Source organism: Rhinopithecus bieti, unplaced genomic scaffold (genome assembly GCF_001698545.2).
Source record: "Rhinopithecus bieti isolate Rb0 unplaced genomic scaffold, ASM169854v2 scaffold_13617, whole genome shotgun sequence".
Taxonomy (NCBI): Eukaryota; Metazoa; Chordata; class Mammalia; order Primates; family Cercopithecidae; genus Rhinopithecus; species Rhinopithecus bieti.
The window spans coordinates 793,996-804,097 of NW_016807714.1; positions in this window are offsets into that span (position 1 = coordinate 793,996).

Sequence of the window (10,102 nt, forward strand, 5' to 3'; positions counted from 1 at the left end):
ACAGAGCGAGACTCCATTTCAAAATAATAATAATAATAATAATAATAATAATAATAATAATAATAATAGGCCAGGCACGATGGCTCATGCCTGTAATCCCAGCACTTGGGAAGGCCGAGGCGGGCAGATCACCTGAGGTCGGGAATTCAAGACCAGCCTGACCAACATGGAGAAACCCCATCTCTACTAAAAATACAAAATTATCCACGCGTAGTGGTGCATGCCTGTAATTCCAGCTACTCGGGAGGCTGAGGCAGGAGAGTTGCTTAAACCCAGGAAGTGGAGGTTGCAGTGAGCTGAGATGGCGCCATTGCACTCTAGGCTGGACAACAAGAAGAAACTCCATCTCAAAAAAAAAATATATATATATATATAGTGGGCGCGGTGGCTCACGCTTGTAATCCAGCACTTTGGGGAGGCTGAGGCAGGCAGATCACGAGGTCAGGAGTTTGAGACCAGCCTGGCCAACACGGTAAAACCCCGTCTCTACCAAAAATACAAAAATTAGTTGGGCATGGTGGCACGTGCCTGTAATCCCAGCTACTCAGGAGGCTGAAGAAGGAGAATCGCTTGAACCCAGGAAGGGGAGGTTGTGGTGAGCCGAGATCACGCCACTACACTCCAGCTTGGGTGACAGAGCTAGACTCTGTCTCAAAATAATAATAATAATAATAATAATAGTAATCATTGTACATGTGTGTGTGCGTGTGTGTGTATCGGTAACTGATATGTATCTGTCTGTTTGTCTATCATTTATCTATCTGTCTGTCCTAATTCTGTTTCTCTGGAGAACCCTGACTGATAACCTGGGTTTCTCTTTACAGTGCTGGGTGGTAAGTGGAGTGTTCGCCAAGGAAGACATAAGAGCTGGAATAAAAATACTTTCAGGGCCGGGCACGGTGGCTCACACCTGTAATCTCAGCACTTTGGGAGGTTGAGGCAGGCAGATTTCTTGAGGCTAGGAGTTCAAGACCAGCCTGACCAACACAGCAAAACCCCATCTCTACTAAAAACACAAAAATTAGCCAGATATGGTGATGTATGCCTGTAATCCCAGCTACTTGGGAGGCTGAGGCAGGAGAATCACTTGAACCCAGGAGGTCGAGGTTGTAGTGAGCCCAGATCACGCCACTGTACCCCAGCCTGGGCAACGGAGTGAGACTCTGTCTCAAAACAAATAAACAAACAAACAAGCAAACAAAAAACAGTTGCAGAGTGCATTAGCTCGTTTTCACGCTGCTGATAAAGACGTACCCAAGACTGGGAAGAAAAAGAGGTTTAATTGCACTTACAGTTCCACATGGCTGGGGAGTCCTCAGAATCATGGCGGGAGACAAAAGGCACTTCTTACATGGCAGCAGCAAGAGAAAATGAGGAAGATGCAAAAGGAGAAGCCCCTGATAAAACCATCATATCTGGTGAGACTTATTCACTACCATGAGAACAGTATGGGGGAAATCGCCCCATGATTCAAACGATCTCCCACCAGGTCTCTCCCACAACACGTGGGAATTAGGGGAGTACAATTCAAGGTGAGAGCTGGGTGGGGAAACAAAGCCAACCCACATCACAGAGTGAAAGAAATATAGCAGCATATTAGATGGATAATACACAATGACCAAATGTGATTTATCCCAGAATAAAGGGTGGTTTAACACAAAAAAAACTAACTGTATAATACACCACATTAGTAGAATGAAAGAAAAAATTCATAATCATGTCAACTGATGCAGAAAAGGCATCTGACCCAAAGCCAGTACTCTTTCATGATAAAAACACTCAACAAACTAGAAATAGAGGAAAACTTCCTCATCCCGAGTTTCTCTCTATGGTGTGCAGTTCAAGGAAAGAAGCTGTCTCCGTAACAAGAACGTGCAAGGTGAAGCAGCAGGTGCTGGTGGAGAGGCTGCAGCAAGTCATCCAGAGCATCTAGCTAAGATCACTGATGAAGGTGGCTACACTAAATGACACACTTTCAGTGTAGACAAAGTGTTTTCTACTGGAAGAAGATGCCAGCTAGGACTTTCTTAGCTACAGAGGAGAAGTCAATGCCAGGCTTCAAAGCTACAAAGGACACGCTGACTCTCTTAAGGGGCTAATGCACCTGTCACTTGAGTGCTATGGTGGAGATGTGTAAGGAGATTTATGTTGTTCTTACTCCTCCTAACACAACATCCCTTCTGCAGCCCGTGGGTCAAGGAGTCATTTTGACTTTCAAGTCTTTACATTTAAGAAATACATTTTGGGGCCGGGGGCGGTGGCTCAAGCCTGTAATCCCAGCACTTTGGGAGGCCGAGACGGGTGGATCGCGAGGTCAGGAGATCAAGACCATCCTGGCTAACACGGCGAAACCCCGTCTCTACTAAAAAATACAAAAAACTAGCCAGGCGAGTTGGCGGGTGCCTGTAGTCCCAGCCACTCGGGAGGCTGAGGCAGGTGAATGGCGTAAACTCAGGAGGCGGAGCTTGCAGTGAGCTGAGATCCGGTCACTGCACTCCAGCCTGGGCGACAGAGCAAGACTCCATCTCAACAACAGCAAAAAAGATATACATTTTGTAAGACTACAGCTACCATAGATAGTGATTCCTCTGATGGACACCATACACTTAACAGCTTAAAACAGTGTGCTGAGACCAGCTTGGTCGGGGAGACCCTAACCCAGCGGCGCTAGAGGAATTAAAGACACACACACAGAAATATAGAGTGTGGAGTGGGAAATCAGGGGTCTGACAGCCTTCAGAGCTGAGAGCCCGAAACAGAGATTTACCCATGTATTTAATAACAGCAAACCAGTAATTAGCAATTTTTCTATAGATATTACATTAACTAAAAATGGGAAAGGAAGGGATGGGCCAAATTAAAGGAATAGGTTGGGCTAGTTAACTGCAGCAGGAGCACGTCCTTAAGGCACAGATCGCTCATGCTATTGTTTGTGGCTTAAGAATGCCTTTAAGCGGTTTTCTACCCTGGATGGGCCAGGTATTCCTTGCCCTCATTCAGGTAAACCCACAACCTTCCAGCTTGGGCCTTAGCGCCATTATGAACATCTTACAGTGCTGCAGAGATTTTGTTTATGGCCAGTTTTGGGGCCAGTTTATGGCCAGATTTTGGGGGACTTGCTCCCAATACAGTGCACATTTATTATCACATTTGTTTCTGTGGATCAGGAGTCTGGAGACAGTTTAGCTGGGTCCTCTGCTCAGGGTCATACAAGGCTGCAGATGCTGGGTGCAGAGTGGTTCACACCTGTAATCCCAGCACTTCGTGAGGCCGAGGCAGGTGGATCACGAGGTCAGGAGTTCAAAACCAGCCTGGCCAAGATGGTGAAACCCTGTCTCTACTAAAAATACAAGAAAAAAAAAAAAAAAAAAGAAAGAAAAGCCAGACATGGTGGCGGGCACCTGTAATCCAGCTACTCAGGGAATTGATGAGTTCAAGCCAGAGAATTGCTTGAACCTGGGAGGCAGAGGCTGCAGCGCACCAAGATTGTGCCACTGCACTCCAGCCTGGGTGGCAGAGCAAGACTCTGTCAAAAAAAAAAAAAAAAAAAAAAAGCTGCAGTCAAGGTGACAGCAGGGCTGTGTTCTCATCTGGAGGCATGACTAGGAAAGAATCCACTTCTAGGCTTGTTCAGGTTTTTTCCAGACCCCATTTCCAGGTGTCTGTGTGACTAAGAGTCTCATTTCTTGCTAGCTGTTTGCTGGGAACCACTCTCAGCAACTATCAGCCACACCTACTTCTGCCATCTGGCCCTCCCACAACATAACAGGTTAGTTCCTCAAAGCCAGTGAGGGGTAATGTTTCTGTCCAGTCTGCTGAGACAGAGCCTTGTATAACATAGCCTCATCAAGGGGTGACATGCCATCACCTTCATCACATTCTACTGCTTAGAAGCAGGGCAGGTTCTGCTTAAACCCAACGGGAGGGGATTATATGGGTACGTGACTCATAGGAGCCACCTTTGGGTGTGCCTACCCCATTAGGGCGTGTCAGCTCAAAGTATTATCATTGTGACTGGTGCCTAATAAATTCTAATGGACTTAATTTGGAGGAATCTACACTATCCCAAACTACATTCAGAGACTGAGAAGCTTTCTGGCTTTTGTTTTGCACTGTATTTCTGCAGACAGTAAGCCCCCTTCCTGTGTGCTCCCCTCCCCTCTCTCTACTGAGAAGGTCATCTTTAAGGCATGGGTGAGAACTGTGCTGGGGAAATCCTGATCTGTGTCCTGAGAAGCTCCAGCTTCCATCAAAACTTAGTGTGGAGGGGCCGCAAGAACCCTGGGCATTTATATTGCAGAGAAAGAGGATGCCCCTTGTGCATGCAGAACACCAAAGTAGATGTGAACTGGCTAACAAGGGACCCGGGAATATCCAAATGACAAACATCTCTTTATCTTGCAAGAGCCAGTGGAAGGGACCCTGCCTGGAGGGGCTCGAGGTTTTGTGTCTACTCCCATCACATTTTTGATTCTCTTTTTTTCTGAGACAGAGTCTTACTCCTGTCACCCAGGGCTGGAGTGCAATGGTGCAATCTCGGCTCACTGCAACCTCCGCCTCCTGGGTTCAAGCAATTCTCCTGCCTCAGCCTCCCAAGTAGCTGGGATTATAGTCACCCGCCACCATGCCTGGCTAATTTTTGTATTTTTAGTAGAGATGGGGTTTTGCCATGTAGGCCAGGCTGGTCTTGAACTCCTGACCTCGGGTGATCTGACTGCCTCGGCCTTCCAAAGTGCTGGGATTTCAGGCGTGAACCACCGTGCCTGGCCATGTTTCTTCTTCTGTCTTATCAGGCAGCGAGACTGGGTCAGACTTGCCTGAGGTGGGGTGGGCACCAGTGTTGCGTGGTCAGGCTGCCACCTGTGCTTTGTGCACTGCACTGAAGCAGGTCTATCCTGAACAACTGACCCTGCTGGTTCACAGTCATCAGCTGCATCTTCAGGCTGGCCCCCAACATGGGTGCAGTCTCCGCCATGATCTGCTGGGGACAATCCACTTGCACTGAAATAGGGCCATAACGCAGCGGCCACTGCGAGCCTGGGAGGCCAGAGAAGGGAGTTGGAAGGAGCCCTGGGAAAACCCCTCAGGCATGAATGTTTCACCTGGACTTATAAGCAGAGAATAAGCAAAGAGGATTTCAGGAGTAGAGAACAGCCTGAGCAAAGCCACCAAAGGTGAAAGGGCGGTCACAGGCCATGGAGTGGTGGGCACCTGTGGCAGAGGCGCTGGCAGTGGGCACTGAGTGGGGGCAAAACAGAGCTACAGGGCAACCAATTGTAGTACAAGACGGCCCCAACCTCACAAGGTCATGGAAATACCTTTTTTTTTTTTTTTTTAAAGATAGGGTCTCACTCTGTCGCCCAGGCTGGAGTGCAGTGGTGCAGTCACAGCTCACTTCAGCCTGGAGCTCCTGGCTCAAGTGATTCTCCCACCCCATGATTCAATTACCTCCCACCAGGTCCCTCCCACAACACGTAGGAATTCAAGAGATTTGAGATTCTGAGATTCGGGTGGGGACACAGCCAAATCATATCGGTTCCGAAGTTAAACGTTAAGTTCTTGCTTATTAGAGGCAGAAAACAAAGAGGTTTACCTGGATTCCAAAATGTTCTATACAAGTCTGGTTAAAGAGGTACAACACATTAATTAGTTGATTAATTAAATCTCAAAGTGCTGGGATGACAGGTGTGAACCACCATGTCTGGCGGAAATACAAATTAAAACCAAAAGAGCGGGAGGGGGAGTGAAAAAACCCCAAAACCACAAAAAGAGCATTTTATATCCACCAGATTGGCCCATTTAACCATCAGATGGTGCCTAGGGCTGGTGAGGACGCAGAGCTGTGGATGGCGCAGACACTACGAGACAGGTAGTTCCCCTCCCAGAGTCGTAGGCTGATCCCTGTCTGCACAGCAGTGACGCTCCCAGAGTCTACCAGAGAGGGTGTCCTGCGTGTGCACTGGGAGACAGTGTGGGAGACGGTGCAGGAATTCCACAGCAGCTCCGGGGTAAAGCAAAAAGGTGCAGACCACACCGACGGCCTGGACAGGAGAATGGATGGATAAGTGATGTTGATAATAGAAACGATTTTTCCGTGAAAATGGATATGTCAACCTGAAGTAATCAAAAGTTTAGAATCAGTTTTCTTGTTTTGTTTTGTTTTGTTTTGAGACGGAGTATCACTCTTGTTGCCCAGGCTGGAGTGCAATGGCGTGCTCTCGGCTCACTGCAACCTCTGCCTCCTGGGTTCAAGTGATTCTCCTGCCTCAGCCTCCCAAGTAGCTGGGGTTACAGACATGTGCCAAATGGCTAATTTTTTTTTTTTTTGTAGAGACAGGGTTTCTTCATGTTGGTCAGGTTGGTCTTAAACTCCTGACCTCAGGTGATCCGCCTGCCTCGGCCTCCCAAAGTGCTGGGATTATAGGCGTGAGCCACCGCACCCGGCCCAGAATCAGTTTTGTATTGTTTTGTTTTAAGGCAGGGTCTCGCTCTGTTGCTAGACCCCGTCCCAGAACAAAACAAAACAAAAATCCAGCTGCCCACTGGAGTGCAGTGGCCAATCATTGCTCACTGCATCTTTGGCCTCCTGGGTCCAAGCAATCCTTCCACCTTGGCCTCCTGAGTAGCTGGGACTAGGGGTGTGCACCACGACACCCAGATAATTCATGCATTTTTTTGTAGAGATGAGGTCTCCCTATTTTGCCTAGGCTGGCCTCAAACTCCTGGACTCAAGCCTCCTGCCTTGGCCTTCCAAAGTGCTGGGATTACAGGCCTGAGCCACCATGCCTAACCCAGAATTAAAGAGTTTATTCAAGCAAAAGGCTGGGAATAGCTACCTAGGAGACACAGACTCCAGAGAAATGGGTTCAGTGTTCCTGTATTAGTCTGCTTTCACACTGCTGATGAAGACATACCCAAGACTGGGCAATTTACAAAAGAAAGAGGTGTATTGGACTTACAGTTCCACGTGGCTGGGGAGGCCTCACAATCATGAGGGAAGGTGAAAGGCATGTCTCATATGGTGGCAGGCAAGAGAGCATGTGCAGAGAAACTCCCCTTTACATAACCAGTAGATCCCGTGAGACGTGAGACTACTCACTGTCAGGAGAACAGCACAGGAAAGACCTGCCTCGGAGATTCAATCACCTCCCACCAGGTCCCTCCCACAACACGTGGGAATTCCAGATGAGATTTGGGTGGGGACACAGCCAAACCGTATCAGTTCCAAAATTAAGAGTTAAGTTCTTGCTTATAAAGGCAGAAAACAAAGACATTTACCTTGATTACAAAATTTTCTATACAAGTCTGGTTTAAGAGGTACAACAAATTAGTTAGTTGGTTTCAGTCTGTTTTCTTTTCCCACAGCTTGTTTTCATTTCTTTTGTAACTTAAAAGTGTGTATTTAACATTCTGTCTCAACACAACTTGACAGCCATGAAGCCTTTGTGTGAGGCAGGTAAGGAGGAGGTTAATCTACAGAGAAAGTCAACATTGGAGAGGCAAGGGCTCTTCCCTGGTGCCCTTCAGCCATTTACAGCCTTTTACAAAACAATGCATGTAAGGAAGAAGGCTTAATCTAAAATCAGATTTAAAAAAGGTTCTAGTTGCCTAGGTTACAACTGTCTGTCACATGACTCAGGTCCATCAGCATTCTTTTTTTTTGAGATGGAGTCTTGCTCTGTTGCCCAGGCTGGAGTGCAGTGGTGTAATCTTGGCTCACTGCAACCTCTGCCTCCCAGGTTCAAGTAATTCTCCTGCCTCAGCCTCCCGAGTAGCTGGGACTACCTGCCAGCACACCTGCCACCACACCCGGCTAATTTTTGTATTTTTAGTAGAGATGGGGTTTCACCATGTTAGTCAGCCTGGTCTTGAACCGCTGACCTTAAGTGATCAACCCCCATCAGCCTCCCAAAATGCTGGGATTACAGGCGTGAGCCACCAGGCCTCGCCTCATAATCATTCTTTTAAGGCTTTAAATAATAGAGTTTCAACAGCTTAGATTTTTGAATTATTTATTTTCACTGACAATTTACAGCTTCATTTATTGGCAAATCTCAAAAATCTCAAAAAACATAACGTTGAATGAAAAGGCAGTGCTGTGGGTTGAATTACGTCAACCAAAAAGCTGTGTTCAAGTCTTAACTCTCAACTTACCTGTGAAGGTGACCTTTTTGGGAATGGGGTCTTTGCAGATGTTAACAAGTTAACACGAGATCATATGGAGGTAGGGTGGGCCCAAATCCAGTGACTGATATTCTTTTTCTTTTTCTTTTTTTCTTTCGAGACGGAGTCTCCCTCTGTCGCCCAGGCTGGAGTGCAGTGATGCAATCTTGGCTCACTGCAACCTCCACCTCCCAGGTTCGAGGCCATTCTCCTGCCTCAGATTCCCAAGTAGCTGGGACTATAGGAGCCTGCCACCTCGCCCAGCTAACTAATTTTTTTTTTTTTTTGGACGGAGTCTCGCTCTGTTGCCCGCCTGGGAGTGCAGTGGCGCGAATCCGGCTCACTGCAAGCTCCGTTCCCCCTTGGGTTTGTGCCCTTCTCCTGCCTCAGCCTCCCGAGTACTGGGACTACAGGAGCCCACCACCATGCCTGGCTAATTTTTTTTGTATTTTTAGTGAGACAGGATTTCACCATATTAGCCAGGATGGTCGTTGATCTCTGACCTTTGATCCACCCGCCTCAGCCTCCCAAAGTGCTAGGGATTACAGGTGCGGCCACCACACCCGGCTTTTTTTTTTTTTTTTTTTTTTCCAGACAGCAATCTCGCTGTCGCCCTGGCTGGAGTGCAGATGGCGGGCAAGTCTTGGCTCCACTGCAACCTCCACCTCCCAGGTTTCAAGCAATTCCTCCTCTCAGCCTCTGGAGTAGCTGGGATTACAGGCGCATGCTGCCACGCCCGGCTAACTTTTTGTATTTTAGTAGAGACAGAGTTTCACCGTGTTGTCCAGGCTGGTCTCAAACTCCTGAGCTCAGGCAATCCGCCTGCCTCAGCCTCCCAAAGTGCTGGGATTACAGGCATGCGCCACCACGCCCAGCTAATTTTTTTGTATTTTTAGTAGAGACAGGATTTCTCCATATTGGTCAGGCTGGTCTTGAACTCCCGACCTCAGGTGATCCGCCTGCCGCAGCCTCCCAAAGTGCTGGGATTACAGGCATGAGCCACTGTGCCCGGCCCGAGATTCTTATAAAGAGAGGAAATCTGCACACAGGGAGAAGACGGCTCCGTGATGATGGAGGCAGCTATTGGAGAGGTGCCGCTACAGCCAGAGAGTGCCGAGGATTGTTGGCCTTCACCAGAATCGGGAAGAGGCAGGAAAGATTTCTCTCTAGAGCCTTGGGAGGGAGCACAGTCCTACTGACACCCTGGTTTTGAACGTTTAGCTTCTAGAACTACAAGACAATAACCTTGTGTTGTTTTGTGGCAATCTGCTCGGGGAGCCCCATGAGGTGTCTGCAGGCCGCGTACACATCCTGCCTGTGCCAACGAGTGCCCTGACGGCAGGGGAGAACTCCCCCCCCACCTGCTGAGCATCTGATACCTGGGCCTGTGAATCCATTGACCACGGGCGGATGAACAGGAGAAAAGGTGGACAAATATCTTACATGCACAGGGCGGTCCCAGGAAAGAAAAGTAAATATCGACATTAAACCCAGGGAGATCTGGAAGCTTTGACACTCTCAGCACAGGGGAGATGCAGAAGGATGTAGGCAACTTCAGGAGAGTCAATGTATTATGTGATATTTTTTGTATTTTTAAATTTTAATTTAATTAATTTATTTTTTTGTTTTTGAGGTGGAGTCTCGCTCTGTGGCCCAGGCTGTCGATGGTGCCATCTCGGGTCACTGCAACCTCTGCCTCCCAGTTTCAAGCAATTCTCCTGCCTCAGCTTCCCAAGTAGCTGAGATTACAGGTGCCTGGCACCATGCCCGGGTAATTTTTGTATTTTTAGTAGAGACAGGGCTTCACCATGTTGGCCAGGCTGCTCTCAAACTCCTGACCTCAAGTGATCCTCCTGCCTCGGCCTCCCAAAGTGCTGGAATTACAGGCGTGAGCCACTGTGCCCAGCCCCTCTTGTTTTTTTTTTTTTTACTTCAAAAG